Genomic DNA, 19333 nt, shown 5'->3' on the forward strand with positions numbered 1-19333 from the left:
CTAAGACCTTATGCTTACTAGGCAAGCACTCTCCTGCTGAGCTACAGCCTCAGCCAAATATTTGGTATTTTAAGATTTAAACTTATGTAATTCTTTAAGGAGGAGTGAGATGGATGGAAGAATAAGGGAATCTGGCTGGATGAAGTGAGGAGGGAATTGAAAATGGAGATGAAGAAAGTTAGAGGTACAGAAAAGGAGGCAATCGTGTGGAGAGTGTAATATTAACAAGAAGTGGGAGGAGGAAAGAAGAGGGTTCAGAAGGAAAGAGAAAGAAATAGCCCCTCTCTCCTTTTCTCTCTCAGTGAGATGACCTCTGACTCTCGTCCTTGAGAATAGTTCCTCCTTAGGAGTAGAGGACAAGGTGGATAAAGAAGGGGACCAGTGGATACAGTGGATACCAGTGGATACTGGCTACATGGTGCTCTTCTTCTTCCCCTGTTAGGGGAGCTAACAGTTAGGGGAGCCCTCAGCAGGGGTCTCACATTCAGCATGGCAGCACGGAAAGCTGACTAGCTATTCCAGCTCACTGCTGGAATGTCTAAGTTCGCTGGATTCTGGGCCTGTTTGTCCTGAGATCCATTCCTCCCTGCTTTGATCTATGCTAAATCTACTTTTGCAGACAGCATCTTCCCTTCTGTCTCCCAGAGCACTGCTTTCTCCCCTTCTTCCTCCAGTCTCAGGATATAGTAGCCTCTTTCTGACACCGGTCTCAGTCACCAGCATAAGCAGTTCTGGGAATCCAATGATCTCTGCTATAAATGCTTGAAATGGCTTCTGTTTCCTAACTAGATAGATCCTGATGGGTCTATGAGGGAGGCCAGGAGCAGCCAGTTTCCGTGGTGATGGTAGATACCCTTATTAGGGCAAACAGATACAGATAGGACAGGTAGGATGCAGTTTTGACTGATTTCCCTAATTCTGGTGTTGACACCACCATCTACCCACCCTTGAAGGCAGGGCTCACTGTGAGCCTTCCTGTCTCTCCTCCGGTGTGATCAGCCTGATCTCTCACATCAACCCCCTATTCCAGGCTTGCTGCTGATCCTCCAACTCAGACTTTAAACTGTTCGGACTGTTTGATTAGCCACTTTTGCATTTCCCAGTTGCTATCCTTAGATCATCTTCCACATCCCTGCTACAGTGATTTTCCAAGTGCAACTCTGCATTTATCTTCTTCTATTAACTTGCATACTAAATGAAACATGAGTTTAGCTCTCGAATTAGTATAAGAGTTTGTGCAAACTTCCTTTTTCACCTCATCTCCTCCATTCTTCCTGCTGGGGTGAATAGGGGTCCTGATTTTCCTCTAGGTCTGCTTCCAAAGCCTATATACCTTTTGTTACAGTACTGTCTCTGAAATTCCTTTCCCTGTCCTCAGTATATCAGAATGCTGCTTGTCCTTTAAGGTACAGTTCAAATGTTTCTTTTAGGTCCAGAGGTCTCCCTGATGACCTTGGGTGGAATGGATGCCTCCTTCCATTGTATGTAGCTTATAACTACCTCTCTAGTAACTTCTGCTTCATTGTTTACTGTGTTATATTTGGCTTTTAAAAAGTGTGCTTGGGACATACATATATTTCCAATTTTAGATTTTATTGTAAGCCTTCAAGGCCAGTGTGTTATTTGTCTTTGTAACCTACATCTTTCCCAGTGTAGCCCTTTATACAATGTGGCTCCTCACAGATTGCTTTAGTGTTTCTTATTCTTATTCTTCTCTTGTACATGGCAGGTCATGCATATTCAGATTGCATGTCGTTTATTTATATACAGAATTTCTTGCTAGTGTGTACCCCCTGAGCCCCACTTTGTATCCCTTAGTATAGTGTCTAGTGAATAGTGTCAAATATGGTTGATGGTATGGAAAACGTTATTTCAGAAGTTCAGAATCTTATTTCTTTTTAGAGCCCTGGTGCATTCCAATGACCCCATGAGTTGTCTAATGCCTTGGACCTCTATCCTGATCCTTTGAAAAGTAGTGTGAGGAGGTCCTTGCCTATTCCGACTCCCTAGTGTGGCAATTCCTTCTTGTTGCTTTCTGGCAATAATGAGGTAGGAGGGAAAATGTGAGCTGCCAGTTCCTCTGGTTGATGGGAGGGGGGAAAAGCTGACTTGAGCCATTCTCCCCAGTCCTGCCTCCTGTGCAGATGACAACCAGCCTGTGAGCCATCCTCTGAAATATCAGTCCTTGCTTTAAAATAAGGATGGAGAAACAAGATGGCTTTCACCTTATGAAAGGATCATTTTGATGTGATGGTTGGAGCTGGGTGTGCCAACCTAGAGTAAGTGCTTATCTTCCAGAGGAAAGCTTGAGCTGGAAGCCTTAGCCTCCTTGGAGAAGATATTAGAAGCACAAAGAGGGTGTGCAGAGTGGAGTGAGGCCCTATCTCTCTGTGTTACATAGGCAGCTGGCTCAGGTTTGGATCCTAGTCCTTTGAGAGTAGAAGAACCCTGGGCTAATGAGAACTAATGTTCTTAGAGCCCTGGATGGGAGAGCACCTGTATTTTCATATGGTGTTGCCTCTTTGAGACTTAGTTTGCTTTTTTGAGGCTTAGTGTTCCACTTTATCAAATGAGGTGGTTTTTTAAAAAAAATTTAATTTGGTAATGTTTGCTTGTCAATGATTTTTTTTTGGAGGAAGTAAATAGTAAAAAATAAATGGTAGAATACATCAGGGATGATAATTTTACTTAGTGATTATCTTCAGGTGTATCAGTCTTGCTTCTCTTAGGGCTTGAAACACATGACCATAAGCAACAGGGAACTATTTGGAGTTTGGAGCCAGAGTTGGGGGCTGGCAGAGAAGGTGTTCAGATATTCCTCGCACCAAACACGTATTTGAAGCAGCGATAACTGTGAAATGTTTTGTAGGCTTCTGGATACAGGGAAGTGATTTTCATCAGTCCCTAAAATTATCAGGCCATGTAACAATATTTTTACTACTTATAATAGAGCATAATGCAAAGGATGGAAGTCTTTTGTCTCCATGTGGTTGAAAATTAAGACATTGATAGAACTTAAGTCATATGAAATTTTCATGGTTTATTAAATAGGAAACACATAGAGAGTGTGACCTTTCCAGGCTTGTGTAACACTATTGTGTTTCTCACGGCTGTGCTCTGAGGGCCACTTGAACATGACTTGGTGGACAGGCCTGCCAGGGATGGATATGGGATCCATTTGGAATCCCTGTGGAGGAAATTCCTTCCCTTTCGTGACATGATGCAGTCACATGATGCATCAAAGGCATGAGTAGCAAGGAGGGGATTTGAGCAGAAGAGTTGCCAATGGGATGGTGGCGGCTGAGAGGCAGAGGGGGTCAGAATGCCTTCTCAACATTCAGGTCTGTTTTGTCGCCAGCTGGTCATTTAATTCTTGGTAGGTGTTGGTCTGCCCGGATGGAGACCAGCAGGAACAGCTTCTTTGTGTTGGTACTTTTTCTTTTTTCTATTATTTTTTGAGGTTTCCCTTACCTAGTTTAGACCTTTATTTTTTTATTTATTTGAGCTTTATAGTTATACGTAGTAGTTGGGTTCATCCTGACAAACTCATATATGAATGGAATTTGATTTCAGTTCATGACCCTTTTTTTCCCACCCCCTCCTCCTTCCCAGCCCCTCCCCTCTCCCATTCTTCTTCTTCTACTCTACTAAACTCCCTTTCTCTCATCTATTTATTTATATTTGATTATAGACCAGACATTTTTTTAAAATTTTTTTAGAGAGAGAGAGAGAGAGAGAGAGAGAGAGAGAGAGAGAGAGAGAGAATTGTTAATATTTATTTTTTAGTTTTGCGGCAGACACAACATATTTGTTTGTATGTGGTGCTGAGGATCCAACTGGAGCTGCACACAAGCCAGGCGAGCGTGCTACCGCTTGAGCCACGTCCCCAGCCCTAGACCAGACATTTTTTATTTGGTGATCACATAGCTATTCAGACATCTTTAAAAAACAAACCTAGTCTATAAGGCCAAAGGAACATTGAACAGCCATTACATCTCCGTGAGGAGTCTGGTTGGAAGGCGCTGTGTCCGGGACAAGTTTTGGTAACGTGCCAGGCTTTGGCGACTTGCGTAATGGAGGCTTATTCTTAACATATTCCCTTTGCCAGCCCCAAAGCATTGAGAAGCTGAGTAAGCAGGTTAAGCTATGCAAAAAGGAGGATGCGTCACATCACGTCACTGTAAAGCAACCACAACGCATCAATGTTTTCCCATCCCTGCATTAAAGTCTACAACCAAACTGACCATGTGAGCATGTCAATTTCTCCTCTGAGTAATGCCTACTAACCTAATGGAAACCAGGCCTCTTCCTTAAGTTGAGTTTCTCACTAGTCTTTTACTGAAACACTGATTTAAAGTGGGTCAGAAAGCTTTCCTTTTTTTTTTTCAAGCAAATATGCTTGGAATCATATACCTACGAGTACGTTAGCAGGTATATGCAAATATGTTTTACTGGTGGCCTTTCCTTTGGTAATGTTAACTCCATTTGATACTCGAGGAATTAAGGTCAGCAAGTGACTGAAGTTTCAAGTTTGAACGGATGTCACTAAAAAGTGTAGTCTAAAATTAAACAAGCCAACCAAACCACACTCTGTGGTCGGGTATCACGTTAAAAGGTTTATTTTGTTTTCAGCAATTTTGAAGTTAATATGATTTAGATAACCACAGAATGTATTTAAAAGGAAAGATGTAGCATATGAATTTAGAAAAAAAATTGCTTTTTAAAAATTTATTTGACAATATAGAAGATGCTAGGGTAAGGTGGCAGCTCCATGAATTGGAAATATGTTAAAATTGAGGCATAATGATGCTGTATTTCTTTAATTCAAAATCCTTTGGAGGATTTGAGATGACTTACAACAAATATTAGGTAATAAAATAGAAACATAAATACGAAGAAGGCCAAGGTAATCTAGAAACAGAGTTACAAGTCAAGATCCAGAAAAAAGCCCAAAATCACAGTCCATAAAGGCCAATATATTTTGTCTCTGAGCTCCCTGGCAGACAAAGGGAAAAGGAGATATTCTTAGTTACATGATTCTCACAACCAGAAAAGAATAAGCTGGCTAATTCTTTAAAGGAGATATATTTTTCCTAGCATTACATTTGAAATAAAATTTTCATTTGAAGTTTTAAAAGCTCCTGGACAGTATTTTGGCTAAAACCAAGTTTTTTTTTTTTCTTTAGACATTCCCAAGACCAGGTCCCAGCTCCACATTAGTAACTATGCACTCTTGAGAAAAATCATGTCATCTGCATTTCGGTTCTCATATCTACAAATGGAAACAACAATGGGATATACCTCATAGGTACATAATTGTTAGGAATAAATTAAATAAAACATGTGGCTTGGTATGTATTAAATGCTCAGGGAAGGGCTGTGGTTGTGGCTCAGGGGTACAATCCTCACTTAGCACAGGTGAGGCACTTGGATTGATCCTCAGCAGCACATAAAAAGAAATACATAAAATAAAGGTATTGTGTCCATCTACAACTAAAGAAAAAATTTAAAAATGCTCAAGGAATATTAATAAAGCATTAATGTTTGCAGAAATGTCAGGACATGAGAATCTCTCAGAGGGTTTTTTTTTGGGGGGGTGGAGGAAAGACAGACATTAGGTCTGAGGGATACTGGTTATCTTCTTATTCCAGTGTCTACTCTGAGAGGAAGTTAGACTTGTACAGGCCTCCACGTGACCTAGATGAAGTAGCCTTTCACTGAACGAATGTTTCTTGAGCACTTGTTTTGTATTAGTCTCCAGGGCTATGGCAGAGCATAGCAGACAAGGCCTCGCCTTGTGGAGAGCAAACATTTGGGGGCAATTTAGGCCTTTTATGCTATTCTGTGTCTACCACGACATTTACAGATTAATGAATCAGGCTTCATCAGCAGATAACCTGGAAACCAGGAATAGTGGACACAGGCATGCTAGCTACCAGAAAGGAGTAGTCCCGGCTGGGCTGCAGATCGTTAAGTTGTTCTTCTGGTTTAACTATTTTTTTTTTTCATTGACAATAAATGAATTTCAGAGTTTACCACATACTGAACTGAACTTAACCCAGAACTACCATTCAGTGTGTCTATATTTAATATCTCTACCTTTATCACTATCGTCTATCAATCCACACACGGGTGCACATGCACACCCACATCCACACTCACACCCACACAGAGAAAAAAAGCATAATTAATCCAGAATTCTGTTCTTAGGATAAGCTCTGGGGCTGTACCTTTTGTTGGGATAAATTGTAAATGAATTTATCTGGAAAAACTATAGGTATTTCATTTTACAAAATCAGGTCACCTTATAATACTATTTTGTAACGTTTCCTAGCTTTATAGTACATTGTGCTCCTTTTATTTATTTAGAGTTCAATATGTATTTATGGTTTATTTTGGGGTTAAAAGTACTATGACATGTTCAAAATATTAAGTATGCCATTACATGAGTTTAAACAACTGCATAAACCTGTTTTAATCCACATCCTTCTTAGGATACAGGAGGTTTTCATCATTGTAGATCCCTCATCCTTTTCTTAGTAACCACTGTCCCTACCCTCCGTAAGCCACATTTGTCTCTTCTAAAACTTGATAGACTTAAAATCATAAATTAGATGCTCTTTCGTTGAGTCCCTTTCATTCAGCATGTTTTCAAGATTCACCCATGTTGTATTTATCACTTGTTCATTCTTTTAAATTGCTGAACAGTATTCCTTTGCACAGATACAACATCACTGATTCATCTGACTGATAAATACTGGAATAATTCCAGGTTTTGCCCATTATGAACAAAGCTGCTATGAACATTCTTGTATGAGGTTTTCTGTGGACCCCAGAAGGCTTTTGTTGGTTGGAGGTACATTACAAACGTGAGCCATCTTTCACAGCTTGCCTAACACCAACCCCCATCACACGAGGCCCTGGACTCTGCTTCTTACCACATGATCCTATTTGCCTGGCCATATTTATTGGGTGAAGTAGACACTCAACTCCTTTTGGGGAAGCAGATTATTTTTTTCTGAGAACCTGAAACTCTGGAGCTCTGGATACACATAGTCATGGAAAAGCCATTTTGCTCCTTTTTAAAAGGTGTGTGTGTGGGGTGTGTGTGTGTGTGTGTGTGTGTGTGTGTGTGTAGATTGAAACAGATTGGCCAGATAGGCTACATAACATCTTGAGGAATGAATGAACCACAGACCATTTTTTTTAGTGCATTTTAATTATACAGAACAAGACCATTATCATAACTAATTGCCTATTTCAAAGTATTTTAATTGCTGCCAAGTTTTTATTTTTTCTTTGACTCTTCATGCTACGGTCCCATTGCAGTAACCTAGCATATCTAGCTGCTGAGAATTATCATGAAGTTCTACATTTGCAAAGTAGCTGAATTTTGTTGTTTAGCAGTGTTGTCAAGTCCAAAAAGAAAAAAAAAAAAGGTAAAGACCCAAAGGATTATACATGCTTGGTTGCATAAGTAGAGCAGCTTTGTAAATTCATATCACTCGGAAATTATGACTGTTTTGAATGATGTTTGACCGCAGAAATTAGCAGCTCCAACTCGATTTAAGAGTTAAAAAGAACTTAGTGATAAGATGCAACAGAACTGGTTAGAACAAAACTTACTTTGTACTTACAAGAGCATAAAAAGTTTAATTATAATAGAATACTTTCATTATTTTAATGGTTACAGCAGATAAATTAAACAATGAAAGATTTTGTTGTTTAGGCTCTTCTAAATTGCGACTTTTTGGTTCATATCTTTGCATGGAGAAAAAAGTGAATATTTTGGTTTAAGTTACATACTTGCCAATTTTTGCTTAGTAAGAATAAATAAAAACTGTGCTGATTTTATTAAGAAAAGTATGCTGTCTTGTCTTTAAGAACTGAGTATAATCTATTTATAGATGCATAACAATAAAATAGAATAATAAAAATGATACTTAAGATGAGTTGACAGAAATACATATAGCTTGTGAAAAATTCTAGGCAATATTGTAGTTGGATGTGGGGGTGCACTCCATAATCCCAGCTACTTGAGAGATTGAGGGAGCAGGATTGCAAGTTTGAGGCCAGTCTGAGCCATTTAGCGAGATCCTTTCTCAAAAATAAAAATAAAAGGGCTGGGGACGTAGCTCAGTGGCAGAGCACTTGCCTAGCATATGCCAGGGTTTAGGTTCCATTCCAAATACTAGGAAAAAACAACCAACCAACCAAGGTTATGCCATTAGAAGGGCAATGGTCACTAAATAAGATATCAGCAAAAATAGTCAACAGCAGTAAGGCTAATGAGTGCATAAGGAACTGAGGTCTGCTATGTGGCAATGATGTCAATATTGTGATCTCAAAGAGCAAGACTTTTTTTGTATCTATCCACTCATTTATTTCATTTAACCTTGACAAAAATCCTATGGAATACTCTTATCCATATAATTGGAAAAGAAAACTAAGAATCAGCAGTTTTCAGTAATTGGCCCAAGGTCATCTGGTTGGCAGATGGTTGTCCTGAGATTGACCACTGATATCACTGACTATCAAGTCCATGATCTTTATACTGTGACAAACTGAGAACACTGACATTCAAAAACCTTTAAAAACAATTTTACAGCTGTTTTTCTGACTTTCTTATATTTTTAGAGTCTCAAAATAATTGGATTATCTTCAGTTAGGTAATACATTACGTGGTACTACCTCCTGAATTTATCCTTATGCATTATTTCTGTTTTATTGACAATCTCTTTATCTAATCCTATGCCCTGTGTCTAGATTAAGAGAACCTTGACATATATTGATCATACAATTCTTGCAAGGTAAAGATTTTCACCAAAGTAAATGAAGGAAGGTTGGAAAGAGGTGCTTATGTGTCTGTTTCACTAAAAATCGAGGTAAGAGAATTCATGTTTCATTTCCTGGATGGAATAGAAGATTTTTTTTTCTAAGAAAAAGGGTTGGAGGAAGTAGAATTTAAATGTGCGAATCATACAGGGGAATCTTATATGATGGCTATGAATCAGATTTTTTTTTTCTGTAGAAATAGGACATTACAGTCAGTGCATTTTAGGTATGGGAAAATACTTTGCAGAAGTCAAGGTTTTAAATATCAGACCTGTATTGAATTAAACTTCAGGAACCTAATGCTAAGTATGAGACTATAATAGGTTGAAGAGAAACAAATTTTGAAAACATTCTGATGTACATATGCTTTTAAAATGTTCAGATAGAATTTAATTTTATTAAATACCATTATTTATTTAGTCTCATTGATGCATTTTATATTCATTCTGAATCAATATGATGATAAAAATCTTATTAGTTTGACCTTTGCTCTAATACATATTATTACTATAGGAAACATAAAGGCCTTTGTATTATTGCCTATGTTTTGCTTCACAATGTTTAAAGATTGTTGTTTCTTTGTAATAGAAGCTAAATTGAGCCAAGTTAAGTAAAAATAAGGAATTAATTATGAAGATATAAAGGTGTCTAAATGAAACAAGGGCAGGAATTATAAGCAGGGATTCAGGAAAGTACTGAACAAGAGCGAAAATAAATTAAATAAACAAACAAACAAACAAACAAATAAATAAATAAATAAGCCGGGCACAGTGGTGCATACCTGTAATCCCAGAGGCAGGAGGATCTCGAGTTCAAAGCCAGCTTCAGCAACCATGAGGCACTAAGCAACTCAGTGAGACCCTGTTTCTAAATAAAATTACAAAAATAGGGCTGGGGATGTGGCTAAGTGGTTGAGTGCCCCTGAGTTCAATCCTTGGTAACCCCCAAAAAAGAGCTAAAAAAATTTTTTTCAAACTGCCCCTTCCCATGAGCCTTGTCTTTCCTCTGAAGATTCCTTTTCTCTGCTTCCTATCTTTTTGGCCCTTCCAAGTTCAGGGATTGACAACCTGGGTCACATGTCTTACTACCTATGGTTGAATAGCATCATGTAATACAAACAGGCTCCTGGGGTTCCAACTGGGTAGTTAGGTTAATCCTGTTTTCCAAGAGAGGTGTGGGCAGGGCAGACATTTTGAAATTAGACACATCTGGATTTACTCTATTGTGTGTGTACTCTACTTTCCTCCTACAACAGAGGAAAAACAGATGTTGACGGCAAAGTAGGTTCCATGGTATTAAATCTTGGCAAGCATACCTTCAGCTCCTGAGCTTTATTATTCCTCCTCAGTGCGAGTGATATGGTTGCTTTTATTTTTGTTATGGCATTATATTTCAATTATATAATATGTTATTTAAATATGTATGTATGTCTATGTGTGTTATATAATTTATCTATCTATGCACATCTATATCTGTATGTCTATACATTTTGGCTTCTGCTTAAACATTAATTCATAGTTCTTAGCATTGTGCAAAGCATAAGTAGTGGATGTTTGATACATGATTGTTGATTATCTTTTCAGGATACTCTCTCTGCCACCATTTAAATTAGTTATGTGCTTCATGCAAGTCTTTGTGGCTCCTGCTGAACCTATGTGGGTTTTAGACTTGTTTTTTTTTTTTTTTGGTAAAATGTGCTGCATAAGGCTTTGCAACCAAATGTGGTGAGCTTCACACCTAAAAGTGAGAGACTGGGAGCCAAGGCCATTTAGAGCTAAACACAGCATCTGCTAGAGATGATGGGGAAACAGCCATCAAGGAAGTGGTTGACAGACCATTTGACACAGGTGAAAAACTGATCTACTACCAGAGAGATGCTTCAACCAGGTACAGGTGCACACATAGTAAAGCTCTACAGATGCTTTTGTCTGGGAGTCTGGATCTCAAATGTGTAACTCATTGGTTGTCCTGATTCATTAAACATCTCTACCCATCTATCCGTCCATCCATCCACTCTATTTATCTAATGAACATTTATTAAAGAATTACCATTAAAACACAGCCAAAATATATGGTTACAGAAGTACCAGTTGAGATCCACTCAAAAAATTTACAAACTATAAGGATGTTTTGGAGTTAGACACATCTGGATTTACTCTGTTGTCTATAAGTGACATGACTTCCATCATGTTACTTAATATTTTCTAGGCCCTAATTTCCTCATCTTTGATGTAGTAATAATAATAACCATATTTTCATTGTGAAGTTATAAAGATTAGGATAAATACTTTGTGTGATGCTTTTTTGGGAGACAGAACCATAAATATTATTATTATTAATTTTAATCATCACTAGAGTTATTAGCAACAAGAAGTTCTTATGGAAGCTCAATATTTTATGCATTGTGGAATATACAGAAAGATGAATTCTATCAGCCACAAGCTGCCGTTCTAACTATTCCTTCATGTGAAAGTGTATCCATAAGAGCCAAGACATCTGAAGAAAGAAAAATCCAGGTTATCAGATGCTTTGCCTATTTGTTTCCAAATGTAAATTATCTGTGCATTAAAATATCCAGACAGGCTATTTTTTTTCACATTTTATGTAGGTTTAAGTTAGTTTAGTTGAGTGTTAGTTTATCTTCCCCAATAATGTTCTAAGTTCTTTCAGGATAGTTGGAGACACATGGGATGAAATCTGCCTCTTCTATAAGCTATGATATTTAAAATGAACTGTGTGAACTTGCTAACTAACTATGGTTCCTTATCTTTAATTGATTAAATGTATTTGATGTGATAAACTCACTGTAGGCATTAAAAGATACTGGATACTGAAAAAAATGAAGTTGGTAATATTTAAGGGGAAAATTATATTTAAGATCACAGGAGTCAAAATAATGTATTCTAAATTTCTTATGTACTAAATGTCATAAAAGTAAGTCTGTTTTTTTAAAAGGAGACATTTCAAAAATAGATGAATTCAAATTTAACTAAGGAGAATCCATTGGTCAATAAAGTCCCTTATTAGAACTACCACGAAGAGGAGGATAATGTCTAGGCTTCAGGAAATCAAGTGCAAATGAAGGCAGGGAGAGAAGATATATATATAGTTTTTTTAGTAAGAGGTATTATTAAATTTATTAAGAGACGAATGGTCCTTAGTTTATATCACCTAACAGGACAATTGAATATTGCTGAGTTAAAAAATATGCTAATACTATATGTTAAATTGCTGGGTTACAGCATGTTAATCTTTGAACATTAGTATAAAAAAAGTTTTGTAATAGCTAGCATTATTTTATGACCTATTTTCTAAGGAAATAAGTTTCGAGTTTACTTATAGAAACTATGCAAATAAAGAGATCACAACTCAATAATGACAAAATGGTAAAAGGGGTGTAATTTCCCTATGAAGAGACTTTTCGACTGATCTTAAAAATACAATTCGGTCCCTACAAGAAATAGAAGATACATATTGATGAAAAGTTAGCAGATCGTTTAGAAACTTTAATGGGCTTGAATGTAAAAAATAGAGTGCAATGGGAAAGATATATTGAATAGGAAGAATATAATGATTTAGAATTTATGATTGAACAGCTTAGCAATCAAAAAAAATCTGGAAAATGTCTCAAAGATATATTGGTAATACAAGAAGGAATGGGATTTTAATTAGAATTAAATCTGCATAGCTAGAACAATGAGATTTTATTTTGTACCTTTAATAAAAATATATTTAATATATTTACATATTAATATCAGTTACTGCAAGTGGAAAGGAAACTAGTCAGAATTTTTTTAAAAAAATTTAAGGATATTTTATAAAAATGGATATACTTATATTCTTAACATGTCTTTGATGTAGGTCATCAATATTTTATAAACTATGATTTATGGTCTACTTAAAGCCTACTAAAAATTAAAGAGTTTATCATAGTTTATAATAATTTGATATATTTAATATTTTAAAAATCTCCTCCCAATAAAAAGATAAAACCTACTCTACAAAATTAAAGAAAACAATTTGAACACTGCATAAAAAGTAAACCAGAATGTATGTGTGCCTCACAAGCAATCACTAAGAGATTGAAGACAGAAATAATATAAATAAAAATAAATAAAATTCAGTTCATATATGTTCTCAAAATAAATAATAATTAAAACCTCAAGTAAGAGGATTTGACAGGATTACGTACTTCATTCATCCTAATTTGCTTGCTATGCTGAACCCAGCCTATTCCATTTTAAGATTGGGAGCCATCTCGTCTCAAAGTCATGAAAAGTTAATTTCTATTTTACTATAAATTACTGTGATTTCTAAACTTGCTTGGAATGCCTACCCATGCCTTGAACTCACCCATGCCTAGCTTTCTCTGACCAGATAACAACCCTCTCTGAAACCTTAGCGTCCCTCATAAATTCTGGTGTTGGGATCTAAATTTACTCCCTAACTTGAAATGTTAAACCATTTAGATCCTTAACCTACTATCTGCCTTTATATTATGCTTGTCAAAACTCTGTTATTTGTAAGTTCTCAAGATACCTCCCTTTTGCAATGTTTTGTGCTATAAAACCATGCTTCTAGAGAGCTAGGGTACTGTCCTCTAATCCAGGATTTTGGGAGAGACAGTCTCACCCGGCTGGAATTACAAGCTTGCTTTAATTTGATTTAAAATTGGAGTTGGTGGTCTTTGCATCATGGTTTAACAGGTAATCAGACTGGCCATCTGTTAGCCATGTGGCTTTACTGTAAAGAACACTTCTCAGATATTTATGATATGAGATAGTCTTCCAACTCAGAGTGATGTACCCCCTGAAGTTAAGCTATTACTGCACTATAAAAACTGAAATTATCTCCCTTGATGATCACAAGATATGGGTTCCTGGGTTCTTCTAAAAGTCCTGAGTCTTAACACTGAGAAGAAGCTATGATAGTTAATCTTGTTGGTCAACTTGAGTGGATTGGGAGATGCCTAGAAAACTGGTTAAAGTACATGTCTGGATGTGTCTGTGAGGGCATTTCCAGAGAAGATTGGCATGTGGGTCAACAAACTGAGTGTGGAAGACTTGCCTTGAATGTGAGCAGTGCCATCTAATCGTCTGGAGGCCCAGGTGGACCAAAAAGTGGAAGAAAGCTCAGGACCCCTGTTGCCTGACTTCTCTCGGAGTGTGGTTTTTGCAGATGTGATTGACCATGGACATCAAACTCCAGGTTCTTCTGTCTTTAAACATGAACTTGCACCATGACTCTGTAGGAGGCTTTAGTCCTTCATCCTTGGACTGGAGCCCCATCATTGGTTCCTCTTGTTCTAAGGCTTCTGGCTTCTTGGAATGAGCTCCTCCTGGTTTCCTATCTCTTTAGCCTGAAAATGGTCATTGTGAGACTGTAAGACAATCTAAAACATCCCTTCTTATAATTGTATATGTATTCTATTTGTTTGGTACATCTGGAGAACCCTGAGTACTGCAAAGACTTATTTAACTTTTAAAAAAGATTTAAATATATAAAAAGGAAACAGAAAGAATTTTATAATGATAAATTTTCTAAAGTAAATGGTTTAAAAAAATGTAAAGGGAGGGAAATTTCTTCCCTGGTTTTCAACAGGGAGAATTAAATCTCTTGTTTTAAATTTGTATTTATCTTTATAGAATTTATATTGGGTAGACATAAAGTTCAATTTCTTTGGAAAATTATATGTGCATTTAAAATTTATATAGAAGAAATATTACTATCTTTTTGTGTATGAAAATATTTTCTGATCAAAACATACCCTAATTGAATTAGATAATAGTAGAATCATTAAATATATAATTAAAACTTTTAATAAACATATGAAGTATAAGAGCATTAAATTTATGTATGATAATGGTTATTTAAAAGATACTTATTATTATGTAAAATAGTGGATGTGTAACCGATGTGATTCTGCAATCTGTATGCGGGGTAAAAATGGGAGTTCATAACCCACTTGAATCAAAGTGTGAAATATGATATGTCAAGAACTATGTAATGTTTTGAACAACCAACAATAAAAATTAAAAAAAGATACTTATTATATATGTTATATATAAATATATATTGAAAATTTATGGATGATAAAATATTAAAGGTTATGTTCTCTTTTTCTAAAGGGATACTAGCTTAATTCAATTTTTAAAATATTTCTATATACTTCTAAGTGTGCATCAAGAAACTAGAGACTTCAATTCAAAATATGAATTAACCCTTAACTAAGTGCATTACAACAGAATTAAAACTAACAGACTAACAGACTTATAATCTCCATTCCTGTTTACTCAGAATTGCAAGTTAAAGTTGCATATTTCTTGATACTATTAGTTGCTAAAAATTTTCAACTCCTTTTTCTAAGACATTACCAATTTTTTTAGTCAGCTCTTTTTGCTTCCGTAGCCAAAAGAACTGATAAGAAAAATTAGAGGAAGAAAAGCTGATTTGGGGGGTTCACATTTTCAGAGATCTCAAATTATAGATGGTCAACTCCATTGCTCTGGACGGGAGGTGAAGGAGAAGATCAAGACAGAAGTGTGTGGCAGAGAAAAGGAGCTGTGAATAAGGCACCAGGGAGCAGAGAGAGAGTTTGTTCTTCTCTCAGCAAGGACAAATATACACCCCAAAGGCACGACCTAGTGACCCACCTCCTCCACTCATACTCTACCTGCCTAGTTAATCCCTTTCAGAGGATTAAAATGCTGAGTAGGTTAAGACTGTCATAACCCAATCATTTCACCTCTAAGCTCTCTTGCATTGTCTCACACATGAACTTTTGGGGGTCACTTAATATCTATCTAAACCATTATACCAGTAAGGACAGTTAAAAAATAGTTTTGGACCACAGAATCTATACACAATCTAAATGATTATTTTATGAAGGTACAGTTTGTTGGTTATGTAACACTAGATAATTTAGATAACATTTAATATTTCTAAAGAAGTGAGGATATTTTAGATTGACAAAATCAGAGATTGCTCTTCACCATTCATGAGACATAGACATAAAATTATGTCTATATATTAGTAGGTTTTTCTATCACTAAACCATTTAAATCAATTATGTTCAGTTAATTCTTCTACAATGGTTTTAGTAGTATATTTATTAATAGGAAATAAGATTGAATGCCTTGTATAAAGGAATTTAGGAATTAGAACCACCATGACTCGATCATCTCTGATTTGCATGAGTTGATAAAAGAGACCATAATTAAAGGTCTTAATCTGTGATATAGTCTGTGATTGTCCTCATTGACATGGCTTTCCTATTTCAGTTCTCCTAAGATCATTTCTCTGATTCTAATTAGCAGAAATCATATGTGGTAAAGTCATAATTTAGAATCCTGAAATCATGACTTTTCTGAGAGAGAATTCCTCAGAAAATTCCCCATAACCAGGAAGGAAGAAGCAGGGAATGGGTAGTTGATTTTGCTTCCTTCTTTCCATGAGTAGTCTTATTTTGTTCTTAATCTACTTTGGTTGGGATAGTGTCTTAAGTTAGATTTTTGTTACTGTAACAAAATACCTGGAATAATCAACTTATAAGGAGTTTTTTTTTTTTTTTGACTCATGATATCAGAGATTTCAGCTCATGGTCAATTAGCCCCATGATTTTTGGGCCCATGGCACATTGTGGTGTATACCACATGATGGAGGAAAGATGCTCACCTAATTGAGGCCAGGAATCAAAAAGAGAAGCAGAAGGTACCACAGTCCCAATATCCCTTTCAAGGGCATGCCCCAGGTGACCCAATGTACTCCCTATAGGTCCCACCTCCTAAGAGTTCTGACACCTCTCTATATCGTCACAGGCTACAACCAATACATGGGCTTTGGGGGATACTCATCCAAACCCTAGCAAAGATAAGTAAAATATTTCACAATCTATCTTGCATAAAGAGTACAGTGGAAATAAGTTGAATTTTTTAAGCCAAAGATAAAAATCAACTTTCTCTTTCATGTTATAGCTGTTATGTGACTGAGACAAATTATTTTGAATTTAGATTGCATATTTGTTCAATAAGGCTAGTAAATCTTATAAAGATACTGTTGAGTAATAAATAAAGATTAAATGTAAAATTTCTAGGACAATATAAAATAAATAAATATATAAAGACTGAATGAAATAGAATACACACATTCTCTCTTTGTATCTTTATCTTCCCGAAGTATCTCCTTGAGTCCCTTGTCCTCAAGAATGATCTATATGTTAAATTTCTGAGGCTCAAAATGACCAGGCAAAAATAAAAGAGTATACTGGAACCTATGATGATCTAATTTTAGCTGACTAGGAAAAGAAATGAAGGGAGAATGAAACATAAACATGAAAAATCATAAGGGGCTTGTCTTGAGAATGGGTGTTATCGTTTAGATATGAGGTGTCCTCCAAAATTCATGTGTTAGACAATGCAAAAAATTGTAGAGGTAGCTGGGTGCAGTGGCACATGCCTGTAATCCCAGGGGCTCTGGAGGCTGAGGCAGGAGCATCGTGAGTTCAAAGCCAGCCTCAGCCAAAGCCAGGTGCCTAGCAACTCAGCGAGACCCTGTCTCTAAATAAAATCCAATAGAGCTGGGGATGTGGCTCAGTGGTTAAGTGCCCCTGAGTTCAATCCCTGATACAAACAAAACAAACAGACAAACAACCAAAAGTTTAGAGGTGAAATGATTGGGTTATAAGAGCCTTAAACTAATTGCTGCATTAATTCAGTTGAATGAATTAACTCGGTGGTAACCATAGGCAGGTAAGGTGTGGCTGGAGGAGGTAGGTCACTCGGTGTGAGTTCTTGGGGTATATATATATTTTGTTCCTGCTGAATGGAGCCCTCTCTCTTCTTCCTGGTGACCATGTTCTGAGCTGCTTTCCTCCATCAGCCTCTTCTTCCATGATGTTCTGCTGCACTTTGGGCTCTGAGCAATGGAGCCTACTGTCTGTGGACTAAGACATCTGATACTGTGAGCACCAAATAGACTTTTCCTCCTCTAAAATTATTCTCATCAGGTCTTTCGGTGACAGTGGCAAAAAAGTTTAAAACATGGGGTTTTAGCAAGATAAGATTCTACACTCGAAGAAAGAGCATTTTAGATTATGAAGCAGGGGTTTCAAAGATAACATCAATTGGTATGTTTGTTAGGGTAGGAAAGGGAAAAACATCATTGTAAAAATGAAAATGTGAGAGGAATTCTCTTTAATAGGGGAGAATAGTGTGGAAGGAAAATGAGAATGGGAAGATTGGTGGGTTTCCCACTGGTGATCTCCTAGAAACTGATAAGCATTCAACACTCAGAGTGCTTAGCTGAGGCCTGAAGCAATGGATGATTTCCTGATGTGGGGTTAAGGTTCCTTCTCCGTTGGCACAGTAATGGCACTGACGTCAGCAAGCAGAAGCTTCGATCTGGCCATGAGAACATGGTGGACTGGCATGCTGAGTGAATGTGGTAGCTGTAGAAACTACACTCTCTGATGTGTGCACAGGAGTGGCGGAGTTGAGTCATACTCTATTTTCTTTTTCTTTTGATCTTAGGCCATGTGAAGTTTCATAAATATGGGTAGTGTAAAAAAATACTTGGTGTCCCACTTTATTCTGAACAAGATTCCCAATCCATCTTATAATTTCTGTTTATGTATGTTTCACACTTTTTTCATATCTACAATCTTTCTGGCTCCTCTTTTATTTTATTTTATTTATTTATTTGTTTGGTTGTTTGTTTGTTTTGGATATCGGGGGTTGAACTCAGGGGCACTCAACCACTGAACCACATCCCCAACCTATTTTGTATTTTATTTAGAGACAGGGTCTCACTGAGTTGCTTAGCGCCTCACTTTTGCTGAGGTTGGCTTTGAACTTGCGATCCTCCTGCCTCAGCCTCCCAAACTGCTGGGATTATAGGTGTGTGCCACTCCACCCAGCTCCTCTTTTATTTATTTAAATTAAACTCTGTTTACAATAGAAGACAAAACATTTTCCTTTTGCAGCAAAACACTTATTTTTATTAAAACATTCTTAAAATTCTTCAATTTGTGTACTTAATGTTATTCTAATTTGTTTCTTTTAAATTTTTAATCTTATGGCTGTTTTGTATAGTTTAAAAATATTTTCAGAATAATTCTCATTTTTCCATTTGTTTTTCCTATGAAGCAGTGACTCCTCAACTTTTGCTCTACATCCTGGGATGTCTCCACACCATCCACAGATATTCTAAATTATTTAGTAGACCACATTTCTGAGAGTTTTTTAAAGCACCACTTAGTGGTTTTAATGTTCAGAGGAGGATCACAATTATTGAATTAGAATATTTTTATTTCTGAGAGTTATAAAGGACCTCTAGGTAGTTTTACTATGTCTTTGATACACAGAGATGAGAATGATGGAATTCGAGTATTTAATTAGGATATTCAATTAGAGATTATAAATTATAATGAGTTACTCTTCTCTCTTTCTCTACACTTTTCATTCAAATTAAAAAAAAATTCTATGCTGGAATTTTGTTAGCA

The sequence above is a fragment of the Ictidomys tridecemlineatus genome, chromosome 8, assembly GCF_052094955.1.
Source record: "Ictidomys tridecemlineatus isolate mIctTri1 chromosome 8, mIctTri1.hap1, whole genome shotgun sequence".
Classification (NCBI taxonomy): domain Eukaryota; kingdom Metazoa; phylum Chordata; class Mammalia; order Rodentia; family Sciuridae; genus Ictidomys; species Ictidomys tridecemlineatus.